Here is a 13,379-nt window from a genome sequence, read left to right on the forward strand (position 1 = left end):
ACCTTGCTGCGCTTTAGGGGGCCATGGGGACCAGATTCTGCACTGGCAGACCTACTCAGAAGGACTTCCATGAAGATCTGGTTTCTCTGTTCAACAGATGGCCAACGCTCCTCAAGAGATGTCATTCTCTTATGAGCACTCACCATGTTTCCCGTACCCTGGCGAGTTATCTCCTCCATGGTGATGAGTTCATGCGCCAATGACTCCACAAAGGCTCTGCTCATGGTCGCTATGGACTCCTCCATTCGCTCCACACTCGCAGCGACCCTGGAGACAAAACCTGCCAGAGACTCCTGCATCTGTGCATGGAGATCCATCACCTCTTCTCTTGCAGATGGACCCAGAGGCAGAGGGTCGACATGCAGCACAGCTGAGCTGGCACAGTCCTGCGCCCTCCGACGAGGACTCTCCACTGCTGTCCCGGTCTCCAGAATCTGCTGAGGCTCACTTGTGAGCTGTGAAACACCAGGTGACAACACTACTCTATGTCCCGAAGGTCCCCCCGAGGTGTGAGTGTCTGCACTGGTGCTGGGTGCGCTTACTTTTGCTGACGCTGCGCCCTCAGAGGTTGGAGCTTCCTCTGAGGAGTCTGGCTGCACAGCCTCTTCCGCCTCCACAGTGAGGACGGGGGCTCTGGATGGTACTGTGGGGGAGTAAAGGAAGGAGTTGGAGATGTAATGCCAAGGCTCTTCTGGTGACTCCCAGCGAGTTGGCATCTGCTGACACCTGCATCCATGCAGCATTGGTCTCAGTGGGAGGCCTCTTCCTGCCTGACCTAGGGAAGAGGACCTCCCTGTGGGCCCTAAGCCCATCCAATAATGCCTGCAGTGAAGCCTCGTTGAATTTGGAGGCAGCTCGGGGTCTGGCACTGGCCACAGCTGCTGCAGGCTCCTCTGCCATCCTGTATGGTTCGTTTGGAAGCCTTCAGAGGATGCAGTTCTTGCTATGGACCTTGAAAGCACCACGAATGATGACATCATACTGTGGGGATTTCTGACACGAATTGGACAATTAGCAAGGCTTCCCACATGCTGGGAATTAATTGGCCACTTGAGGGAAAATTGCGTGGAGCTGGCTGACACTTTGTGTGTGTCAGAAACCCCACATTAGGGGAAACCCGACCATTTCCCACACAAGCTGAAAATCGGGGCCAAAGTATTCATTAAGAACCACACCCACGCCTTCAGCCGCAAAGCACAGGTTAACTTTTTGGTCTCTAATAGGCCCCACTATTTCTTTAGTTATCCTCTTGCTTTATGTATTTACAAAACATCTTTGGGTTTGCCTTGATTTTACTTGCCAATATTTCTTCATGCCTTCTCTTTGCTTTCCTAATTCCTTTTTAATTTCACCCCTGCATTTTCTAAACTCCTCTAGGCTTTCTGCGGTATTGAGCTCTTGGTAGCCGAGATAAGCTTCCCTTTATTGCCTTATCCTACTCTGTATGCCCCTTGACATCCACGGGGCTGTAGACTTGGGAGTCCCACCCTTTTTCTTTGTGGGAACATATTTATTCTGCACCCTCACTATCTCCTCCTTGAATGCCTCCCACTGCTATGACACTGATTTACTTTCAAGTAGCTGTTTCCAGTCCACTTTTGCTAAATCACATCTCAACTTAGCAAAATTGGCCTTTCCCCAATCAAGAACTTTTACGCCTGATCTATCTTTGTCCTTTTTCATAACTACGCTAAATCTAACTGAATTATGAACACTACCACCAAAATGCTCTCCCACTGATGCTCCTTCAACCTGCCCAGCTTCATTCCCTAAAACTAAGTCCAGCACCGCCCCCTTGCTTGTTGGGCTTGCTACATACTGGCTAAAAAACTTCTCCTGAATGCATTTTAAGAAATCTGCACCCTCTATAGCCTTTACACTGATTATATCCCAGTTAATATTAGGGCAGTTGAAATCCCCTATTACTGTCGTATTGTTTTTACATTTTTCAGAAATTTGCCATCATATTTGCTCTTCTATCTCCCTCTTGACTATTTGGGGGTCTATAGTACACTCCCAGCAGTGCAATTGTCCCTTTTTTGTTCTTCAGTTCCAACCCACGTGGCCTCATTTGATTATCATTTTGAAGATCTTGATTAAATCACCCCTCAACCCTCTAAACTCAAGGGAACACAAACCATGTTTATGCAACCTGTCCTCATAAGTTAACCCTTGAAGCCCGAGTATCATTCTGGTGAATCTGCTCTGTACCCCCCTCCACATTCAATACATCTCTCATGTTGTGCGGTGTCCAAAGCTGAACGCAGTGCTCCAGATGGGGTCTGACCAAAGCCCTATGTAACTGAAGCATCACATCCTCATTTTTAAATTCCAACCCCCTTGAAACATTCCATTAGCCATTTTGATTGCTTTCTGCACCTGTGCACTAGCTTTTGGTGATGTGTGTACATGGACACCTAAATCCCATTGCAGCTCCTAGTGTCTCACCGTGAAGAAAATATTGCAATTTGTCTTTCTCAGATCCAAAATGGATGACCACACACTTTCCCACGTTGGAACTCCATTTACCATAGTTTTGCCCATTCACTTAGTCTCTCCCTTTGTAACTTTCTGCGCTCTCTGCACAACTTATGATGTCTCCTAACTTAGTGACATCTGCAAACTTGGTATACAACTCTATTATTCCTTCAACCAAGTCATTAATATACATGGTGAGAAGCTCAGGGCCCAGTACAGATCACTGGGGTACAACACTGATCACATCCAGCCAATCAGAAAATATTCACTTTGTTTCTTCTCTGTCTCCTTACCTCCCAACCGATTACCGACCCATGTCACAAGGTTACCTCTAATTTTGTGTGTTCTCATGTTTGCCAATAATCTCTTGTGCCGAACCATATCAAATGCCTTCTGGAAGTCCATATAGATAATATCCACAGGCACTCCCCTTATCCACCATGCCAGTGACCTCAAAAAAAATTCAACTAGATTAGTCAGATATGACCTACCCTTCACAAAGCTATGGTGCTCTCTGATCAGCTTATATTTGTCCAAGTGCTCAGTCTCTGATGATAGGTTCCAGTAACTTTCCCACAATTGATGTTAAACTGGCAGGTCTGTAGTTCCCTGGTTTCTCCGTCTCTCCCTTCCAAATGCACAATTCCTGAATCTAGCGCATCTGCAATTTCCTCATCTATTTCTTTTAATAACTTGGGGTGAAAACTATCAGATCCTGGAGCTTTGTCTATCTTTTTTTCTCCTATTATTTTCTCCATTACCATTTCTAAAAACATTAAATCCATTAAGTTCCTCCCCTTGACTTATTTTAGGTTCCCTTGTACTGTTGGAATTTTGTCCTCTTCCTCCACTGTGAAAGGAGACACAAAGTACTCATTTAACAAATCCGCCATTTCTTTATTATCCATTATAGTCGAGGTTTATTCACTGCAGTTAACTTGGTATCACAGGATACGGTTGCGTAGTGGTTATGTTACTGGACTAGTAATCCAGAGGCCTGGACTAATTAATCCAGCAAAACTTCAAATCCCACTAGGGCAGTTGTAAAATTGAATTCAGTTAAAAAAAGCTAAATAAGCCCAGAATAAAAAGCTGGTATCAGCTGTCAGATTGTTGTAAAAACCCAACTGGTTCACAAATATCCTTTAGGGAAGGAAACTTGCCATCCTTACCTGATCTATGTCAACATTGCTAACTCTTAACTGCCCTTTGAAATGCCATAGCAAGCCACGCAGTTGTATCAAACCGCTACCAAAAAATGGATAAGAATAAAACCTGATGGATGTGACCTGGGCAAGGACGTGACGAAAGCACAACCAGCCCAGTCAACCCTGCAAAGTCCTCTTCACCAATATCTGAAGACTGGTGCAAAAATTCGGAGCGCTGTCCCACAGACTAGTTAAGCATACACAGAATCATACCCATCAGCCAACATACTCCCCCATCATCACCCCCATCCCACCAGCAGGACAGACCCACCAAAGTTGGGGGGCACAGTGGTATATAGTTGGGTGGGAGTGGCCCTGGGAGTCCTCAACATTAACCACAAAGTCTCACGGCTTAAGATCAAACATATGCAAGGAAAACTCCTGTTGATGATCACCTACTTCCCTCCCTCAGTTGATGAATCAGTATTCCTCTATATTGAGCACCACTTGGAGGAAGCACTGAGGGGGGGGGGGGTGGGGGGAAGCAAGGACACAGATGAGCTTCAATGCCCATCACCAAGAGTGGCTCAATAGTATCACCACTGACCAAGCTGAAGGACATAGCTGTCAGACTGGGATTGCAGCAAGAGAGATAACCAACAGGAGGAATAACCTGATAGCAAAATACTGCGGATGCTGGAAATCCGGAACAACAGAAGACGCTGGAAAAACTCAGCAGGCCAGGCAACATCCGTGGAGAGAGAAATAAAGTCAACGTTTCAGGTCGAAACCCTTCTTCAGAATTGAGAAAAAAAGGCAGGAAATGAAAAGATTAAAAGGCAGTTTGGGGGCTGGGAAATGGGGGAGGGGATGAAAGAGACATTGAGATATTCGAGGTGAGACGAGATAGTAATAGGACAGGTAAAGAAACAGACAATGGCTCTAGATGAAGGGTGAAATGCGCTGGCAGAGTGAGAGACAGCTGCCATGTGGGAGAGAGGGAAAGGAAAAGGCACAAACCAAAAGTGTGGATAAAAAATATAAAAATATAATAGGGGCCGAGGTTATTGAACTCTATATTGAGTCCGGAAGGCTGTAAAGTGCCTAATCGGAAGATGAGGTGCTATTCCTTGAGTTTACGGTGAGCTTCCATGGAACAATGCAAGAGGCCGCAGACAGTGAGGCCCGAGTGGGAATGGAGCGGTGAATTGAAACGACAGGCGACCGGAAGCTCGGGGTCAACCTTACGGACTGAACGGAGGTGTTCCGCAAAGCAGTCACCCAATCTGCGTTTGGTCTCCCCAATGTAGAGACCACCACATCGTGAGCAGCGAATAAAGTATACTAGATTGCAAGAAGTACAAGTAAATCGCTGTTTCACCTGGAACGGGGTGTTTGGGGCCCTGGACAGTGGGGGGAGGGGGGAGGTATATGGGCAGGTGTTGCATCTCCTGCGCTTGCACGGGAAGGTGCCGGGCAAAGGGGAAGGGGTGTTGGGAGTGACAGAGGAGTGGACTAGGGTGTCTCGGAGGGAGCGGTCCCTACGGAATGTTGAAAGGGGAGGGGAGGGGATGCAGCGTTTGGTGGTGGGATCACTTTGGAGGTGGCGGAAATGGCGGAGGATGATCTGTTGAATGTGGAGGCTGGTGGGGTGAAAGGCGAGGACAAGGGGAACTCTATCGTGGTTCCGGGGCAGGGGTGAGGGCAGAAGTGCGGGAGATAGAACGGACATGGTCGAGGGCCGTGTCAACCACGGTAAAGGGGAATCCTCGGTTAAGAAAAAAGGAAGACATGTCGAAAGCACTGGTGTGGAAGGTGGCATCGTCTGAGCAGATGCGGCGGAGACGGAGAAACTGGGAGAATGGAATAGAGTCCTTACAGGAGGCGGGGTGGGAGGAAGTGTAGTCTAGGTAGCTGTGGGCATCAGTGGGCTTGCAGTGAATGTTGGTCAATAACCTATCCCCAGAGATGGAGACAGAGAAGTCGAGGAAGGGAAGAGTCGGAGATGGACCATGTGAAGGTGAAGGATGGGTGGAAATTGGAGGCAAAGTGAATGAAATTGTCCAGTTCAGGGCAAGAGCAGGAAACGGCACCGATACAGTCATCAATGTACCGAAAAAAAGTGGTGAGGGAGGGGACCCGAGTAGGACTGGAACAAAGAGTGTTCCACATATCCCACGAAAAGGCAGGCATAGCTAGGACCCATGCGGGTACCCATAGCAACACCTTTAATTTGAAGGAAATGAGTGGAGTCAAAGGAGAAGTTGTTCAATGTGAGAACAAGTTCAGCCAGGCGGAGGAGGGTGGTGGTGGATAGGGACTGGTTGGACCTCTGTTCAAGGAAGAAGCAGAATGCCCTCAGGCCATCCTGGTGGGGGATGGAGGTGTAGAGGGATTGTACGTCGATAGTGAAAAGGAGGTAGTTGGGGCCAGGAAACTGGAAACTGTTAGTGGCGGAGGGCGTCAGAAGAGTCGCGGATGTAGGTGGGAAGAGACTGGACAAGGGGAGAAAAGAGAGTCGAGATAGGTAGAGATAAGTTCCATGGGGCAAGAACAGGCTGAAATGATGAGGAATAACCTACTTGACCTCATCCTCACCAATCTACCCATCGCAGATGCATCAATCCATGACAGTATTTGCAGGAGTGACCACTGCACAGTCCTTGTGGAGACAAAGTCCCATCTACATTGAGGACACCCGCCATCATATTGTGTGACACTACCTGTTCAAAAAAGGGGAGAGGAATAAGCCTGGTACTACAGACCAATCAGACTAACATCAGCAGTGGGAAAGCTACCAGAGACCATCGTTGAGGACAAAATTAAATCTAACTTAAGAGAAGCATGGGTTAATAAGGGATAGCCAGCACAGATTTGTTAATGGCAAATTGTGTTTGACTAACCTGATTGAGTTATTTGATTAAGTAAGAGTGGGTTGATGAAGGTAGTGCAGTAGATATACTGTATATATGTATATAAATAATTTCAAAATGCATTTAATGAAGTACCACATAATACTTATTCAGAAAAAAGCACATGGTATTAAAGGGATGGTGGTAACTTGGGTACGCAATTGGCTAAGGGATAGGAGGCAGAGAGTAGTGGCGAATGGATATTTTTCTGACTGGAGATAAGTATGCAGTGAGGTCCCCCAGAGGTCAGTATTAGGGCCATTGCTTTTCTTGTTATATATAAATGACCCGGACTTGGGTATAGGGAGTACAATTAAGTTTACGGATAATACGAAATTTGGCAACGTAGTAACTACCAGGATGATGGACTTCAGTTATGTGGAGATATTGGGAAACCGAGATTATTCTTAGAGCAGAAAAGGATAAATGGAGACCTAATAGAAGGTATTCAAAATTATGAGAGGTTTTGATAGAGCAAGTAGGGAGAAACTGTTTCCTTTGGCAAGTGGGTCAGTAACCAGAGGTCATAGATTTAAAATAATTGGCAAAAGAACAAGAGGGGAAATTAGGAGAATTTTTTTTCCCCCACAAGATCTAACACGACCTGAAAGGCTGGCAGAATCAGATTCCATGGGAACTTTCAAAAGACAATTGGACAGAAACTTGAAGTGGACTAATTTGCAGGGTTATGGGATCAAATTGGACAGCTCTTTCACAAGAACCGGCACAGGCACAACAGGCCGAATGGGCTCCCTTCTATGATTCTACCACCTTGCCAAGTGGTATAGATTAACAGATCTAGCAGCTCAAAACTTGGTATCCATGTAGCACTGTGGGCCTTCAGCAGTATTGTATTCCACCACAAACTGTAACCTCATGGCCCAGCATATCCCTCACTCCTCCATCACCATCAAACAAGATGACCAATCCTGGTTCAATGAGGAGTGTAGAAAAGCATGCCAGGAGCAGCACCTGGCATACCTGAAAATGAGGTGCTAACCTGGTGAAGCTACAACACAGGACTACATGCATGCTAAACAGCAGAAGCAGCATGCTACAGACAGCCAAGCAATCCCACAACCAACAGATCAGGTCAAAGCTCTGCAGTCCTGTCACATCCAGTGGTGGACAGTCAAGCAACTAACGGGAGGAGGCGGCTCCATGAACATCCCCATTCGCAATTATGGCAGAGCCCAACACGCAAGTGCAAAAGACAAGGTTGAAGCGTTTGCAACCATCTTCAGCCAGGTGTGCCGAGTGGATAATCTTTCTCAGCCTCCTCCTGATGTCCACATCATCAGAAATGTCAGTCTTCAACCAATTTGATTCACTCCATGTGACATCAAGTTATGGCTTGACACAGCAAAGGCTACGGGCTCCAACAACAGCCCGGCTGTCGTGCTGAAAACTTGTGCTCCAGAACCAGCCCCGCCTCTAGCCAAGCTGTTCCAGTACAGCTACAACACTGGCATCGACTCAACAATGTGGAACATTGCTCAGGTGTGTCCTTTCACAAAAAGCAGGACAATTACTGTCTCATCAGTTTACTCCCAATCATCAAATTGATGGAAGGAGTCATCAACTGTGCTATCAAGGCGCACTTACTCACTGGTCCCGGTGGAACCCAAACTGAGCATCATTCAGCTCCAGACCCCATTACAACCTTGGTCCAAACATGGGAAAAAGAGTTGAATTCCTGAGGGGAGAGTGATTGCCCTTGACATGAAGGCAACATTCAACAGAGTGTGGCACCAAGGAGCTCCAGTAAAACTGAAGTCAATGGGGATCATGGGGAAAACTCTCCAGTGGTTGGAGCCATACTTAGCACAAAGGAAGATGGTTGTGGTTGTTGGAGGCCAATTATCTCAGCCACAGAATATCACTGCAGTTCCTAAGGGTGTATCCTAGGCCTAACTATCTTCCCTCCAACACAAAATCAGAAGCAGGGATGTTCAGTTCGCTGATGATTGCAGTGTTCAGCTCCATTCGCAACTCCTCAGATAATGAAGCAGTCCATGCCCGTATGTGGCAAGACCTGGACAACAAGTAATTTTCATGCCACACAAGTACCAGGCAATGACCATGTCTAACACGAGAGACCAACCACATTCTCATGACATTCAATGGCATTATCATCACTGCATCCTCCACCAACAACATCCATGGGGTGCTATTGACCAGAAAAACATCCGCATAAATGCTGTAGCTACTAGATCAGGTTAGAGGCTGCGTATTCTATGGTGAGTGTCTCATCTCCTGACTCCCCAAAGGCTCTCCGCCACCTACAAGACACAAGTGAGAATTGTGATGGAATACTTTCCACTTGCTTGGATGGGGCAGCTGCAACACTCAAGAAGACCGACACCATCCAGGACAAAGGAGTCTGCTTGATCCATAGTCCATCCACCACCTCAAACATCCACTCCTTCCACTACTGGCACACTATGGCTGCAGTGTGTACTATCTATAGGATACACTGCAGCAACTCACCAAGGCTTCTTCGACAGCACCTCCCAATACCGTGAGCTCTACCACCTGAAAAGGCAAGGGCAGCAGGTGCATAGGAACAATTACTTCCAAGTCACACACCATCCGGTCTTGGATATATAATCGCCATTCCTTCATCCTTGCGGAGTCAAAATCTCAGAAGTCCCTACCAAACAGTACTGTGGGAGTTTACATGGAGGGAGAGATTAAGGAAGGGCAGTGAACTCAGAGGAGGGAGGTTGAAATCAAAGATGAGAAATCACTCAGTGCAGAGGCTGAGGGAGGAAAGCAGTGAAGATATCTCAGTGAGAAAGTTGGTTTGGTACTTGCGTGGGCAGTGGAAAGCAAGCAATTTAAAAGGATAGGCGAGATGCTCAAGGGTGGAGAAGGTGTCATGGGAGGAGGGGTAGAGACCAAGGTGAGATGTGGTGATGAGGGCCACACCGCCACCACGGCGGTCTGGGCGGGGAATGTGGTGGAAGGTATAGCCAGGCAGGGAAGCTTCAATCATCACCAAGTTTCAGTCAAGGCCATGATGTCGATGACTATTATGAACTGTGAAAAATATTCAGTAGAATTGTTGATTTTAAGCTTCCAAATGTCAGTTGTGTGCAATCATTCGCAATAAGGTCATGGCTGGTAAAGGGCCTTTTTCACAAATGAACAGACATTCTGGAGGGAAATGCGGAGAGGGGCGGTTATAGTTGATCCGCTGGCAGAGTCCACAGGGTCAGCAGCGGAAAAGGTGCCTCGATGGGTCCTTTGGGAGGATGCCGAGAGGCACAGCGGGAAGCTGTAGACCTATCCAAGAGGGAGCCAAGCCTGAGACGGCAGCAAGAAAGTAGGAAGGTCGAGGAGTAATGAAGTGTTGGGGTAGGGGGCAGAGTATCTGAGAGGATAGAAATGAAAGGAGGCATAATGGCAGAAGGGCTTAAGAGGGGTACACAGAAGAAAAGGGGAAATATAAGCTAGGGTCCACCAAAATGCACACAGGAATGGACACAGAGAAACTCAGGTTACCTAGACATGGCAAAGATTAGGATAGATATGCTCTAGCAGTAAAGTCAGGTACAAGACATATCTATTTTTGTGCCAGTAAAATAACAGAATCTCACTGCTGACTGAAATGTCAATAGGCTGCAATGGTTATAGAGAACAGAGGAGTATCACAACTGACTGCACTGTTTGTGCAATTCTCCAGCACTCCGTGCCCTGCATTTCAGTCAGATGCAAGACTCAGCTGTTCGAATAATGCAGTTGACTATATTTGGTCACCAGGCTAAACCCTACTGGATAATCTTAAGAAAATAGGGAGAAACTGGCTCTCATGGAACCAACCCTGTTTATCCTCATCAACATGCCATTTAAGTGGCTTTTATTGTATAGTTCAAAAGCTTCTCTGTACACACAACTGACATTTGGAAGCCTAAAATCTACAACTCTACTTAATATTTTCCACAGTTCAAAAGAAGATTTCACTGGTTCACCATTACACTTTTACTGAATTCCTATTAGTAGCACTGGTATCAGACCATTTTAGAGTAAAGTTACTTTTAACAGTAAGCCCGAATTTGAAAGGGTAGACTTGTAAACACTAGGAATCGCTTCAGAATAGTTTATTTTGCAACTCTGGGTCCACATATATTTCCAGTGATAAAAGGGAGAAAAAATAGTTCAAATGAATCAAGTACTGTATAATACTGTACAGCTATTAACTCCAGTTGAAATGCCATAAAGCCCCAATTATCAGCCTTCCTTTGATCCATGTTTGCAATTATATGTGAACTGGGCCAGTGGAAATCAGGGCTTCAACTGCCTGGCTGGAACTTCAGGGTGGATATTATGTGCACTTTAAACTTCCAAGCACACTTCATGCCTTTTTGCTGCACCATACAAAAGTCACTCAAGAATAAAACATGCTGCACAGAATCCTTTATAGCAGGAACAGAGGTTGGGTTTGGTGCTGTCATTTTTGGGCTGCTACTTCAGTTAGTGACTGTTAGTTGTTGTTGTTAGTGGCACGGCTTAATCACCAATTTCACCAGGCGGACCCCCACCGCTACGGCAATGAATTGGAGTTCCACATTCCACTGTACAGCTGCTGTTTAAGTACAAAGCGCCAGATAACTTGAATTAAGTAATTCGGAATTAAGAGTACACTGTATGGTCAATCTTGACTGAATCCTCTCCAGTCACTTCTTCACACTAAACGTCTAACTTATCACTGTCGGGGGTCATTTCTATTCTGACCTATCCATTTAATAACATTAAAGCTCAAATAACACCCTTTGTTTGGATATGATGGGGGGAGTGGAGGAGATTACTTCTGCCCACTTGGACATCCATTGCTTGAATGTATTTCTACAGTCTTGTTAACAGTGACCAAAGGAAATCCAACCATCTTCAAAGGGTCCTGCAGGCTATAACTAGAGAAATTACTTACTCCAATTAAACAGAACAGTGGAGTGTGTGTTCTTATGTGTGGTGGAAAATATGTAAACAAGCCGCTTTCCAATTCAACACAAAAAATGTTTTAGACATAAGAAGTAGGAGCAGGAGTAGACCATACGGCCCCTCGGGCCTGCTCCGCCATTCAATAGGATCATGGCTGATCCGAACTTAGACTCACGTCCACTTCCCTGCCCTCTCCCCGTAACCCGTTATTCCCTTATCAGCTAGGAAACTGTTTATCTCCGTTTTAAATTTATCTAATGTCGCAGCTTCCACAGCTCTGAGGTAGCAAATTCCATAGATTTACTACCCTCTGAGTGAAGAAGTTTCTCATCTCAGTTTTGAAAGGGCAGCCCCTTATTCTAAGATTATGCCCCCTCGTTCTAGTCTCACCCATCAGTGGAAACATCCTCACTGCATCCACCCGATCAAGCCCCCTCACAATCTTATGTTTCGATAAGATCGCCTCTCATTCTTCTGAATTCCAATGAGTAGAGGCCCAACCTACTCAACCTTTCCTCATAAATCAACCCCCTCATCTCCGGAATCAACCGAGTGAACCTTCTCTGAACTGCCTCGAGAGCAAGTATATCGTTTTATCCCTCTACACCTTAAGATATATATATATATATTTTAAAATGATAACAGTGTCACCTGAAACATTTACAAAAGCTCTGCTCGACTTCACTCCCTGACAATGTGTAAATCAGCTGTGGTGTGATTTGCTGGCCCGGCGCTGTCTGCACACTCCTGCATGCCTGGCTCCGGCTGTCGCCGCTTCACTGTCTATTATTACCACACGCGCAACAATGGCGCCAATCCGGCCGGTGCCGGTCCCAGCCGGAACAGGGCCACCACCGACTATCGCAAACACAATCACCACCGGCACCACACACACACACACTTGCTGCTCGACCGGCGCGCCTTTTGGGGAAAAGAAACCGAAACGGATGGGCGGCGGGGAGGAAAACTCAAAACAAAACACACAATTAAGCTGCATAATGCTGTTTGTTCTAATTCACTGGAGCAAAAAAAAAGCTATTTTTAAAAACGCAGTTTGTTATCCGATCCCACCTTTCTATGATTTGAAAGTAGGGTACTGATAGGGGTTTTCACAAGTTATTTTTTTATATATATTATGATATACGGAGCTGATGGGCGGGGTGGAAATTATGTTTTTCCTCTCTGGCTACAATTCTTGGAAAGTTTCTTGTCGCCAAAACAAACATAACCGGAGCAGGGAGGTTACCATTAAAAATATATATGTATTATATTTTTTTTAAAACGCATCAAAGTTTCCATCATTCTCGTTATTTTATAACCACGTCAGAGTTTCCAGTTCATATTGTTTTTTTTGGATTACAGCGATGGATTTCCAAGACCCGAGCCTGACAGCCCATGAACCCGAACTCAGCCGCTCCACTCTCCCGGTCAAAGTCACGGGGGCTTCGGGAGGGGTGGGTGGGGGGAGAGAAGAAGTTGTTTAACTCGAGCAAGCGGCTGGCAGGACTGCCTTGCCTGGAAGTTTGGTGGACAGGTGTTGCGTCAATTTGCCCCTGCCACATGGACGGCGGCCATCATTGCGCCACTTTCTGATTGATAACGTAGCGGATGGTGCCGTGCCGTTGGTGGCAGGCACCAGGACCTCAACATAAAAAAGTTAAAACTGCTGCGCGGCCCTTGACAGGAAATATAACATCGCGCCTTGGTTGGAAGCGCCCTAGTTTGGACTTGGGATATAAAAATGTGCAGTGAAATGGGGTGTGCGCCACTCCTTCGTCTCCCACTTCATGCCAGTGCAGGAAAGCAGACTCTGAACAACTACACTGAACAGAGCTTGTCTGCGGATCTCTTGCTGCTGTCGGTTTTTAAAAAAAATTTAAAAATAGAATTCGGTTCTCAA

At 46.3% G+C, this 13,379-nt stretch overlaps 1 protein-coding gene across 1 annotated transcript in view; it reads right to left on the reverse strand.

Annotated features, from left to right (window-relative positions):
* Nucleotides 1-13,379, reverse strand: part of LOC147115170 (antizyme inhibitor 1-like) — a 73,273-nt gene that overhangs the window by 59,233 nt on the left and 661 nt on the right. The window lies entirely within an intron of this gene.

This window comes from Somniosus microcephalus, chromosome 7 (genome assembly GCF_052327205.1).
Source record: "Somniosus microcephalus isolate GS21.2 chromosome 7, FLI_Smic_1.0, whole genome shotgun sequence".
NCBI lineage: Eukaryota > Metazoa > Chordata > Chondrichthyes > Squaliformes > Somniosidae > Somniosus > Somniosus microcephalus.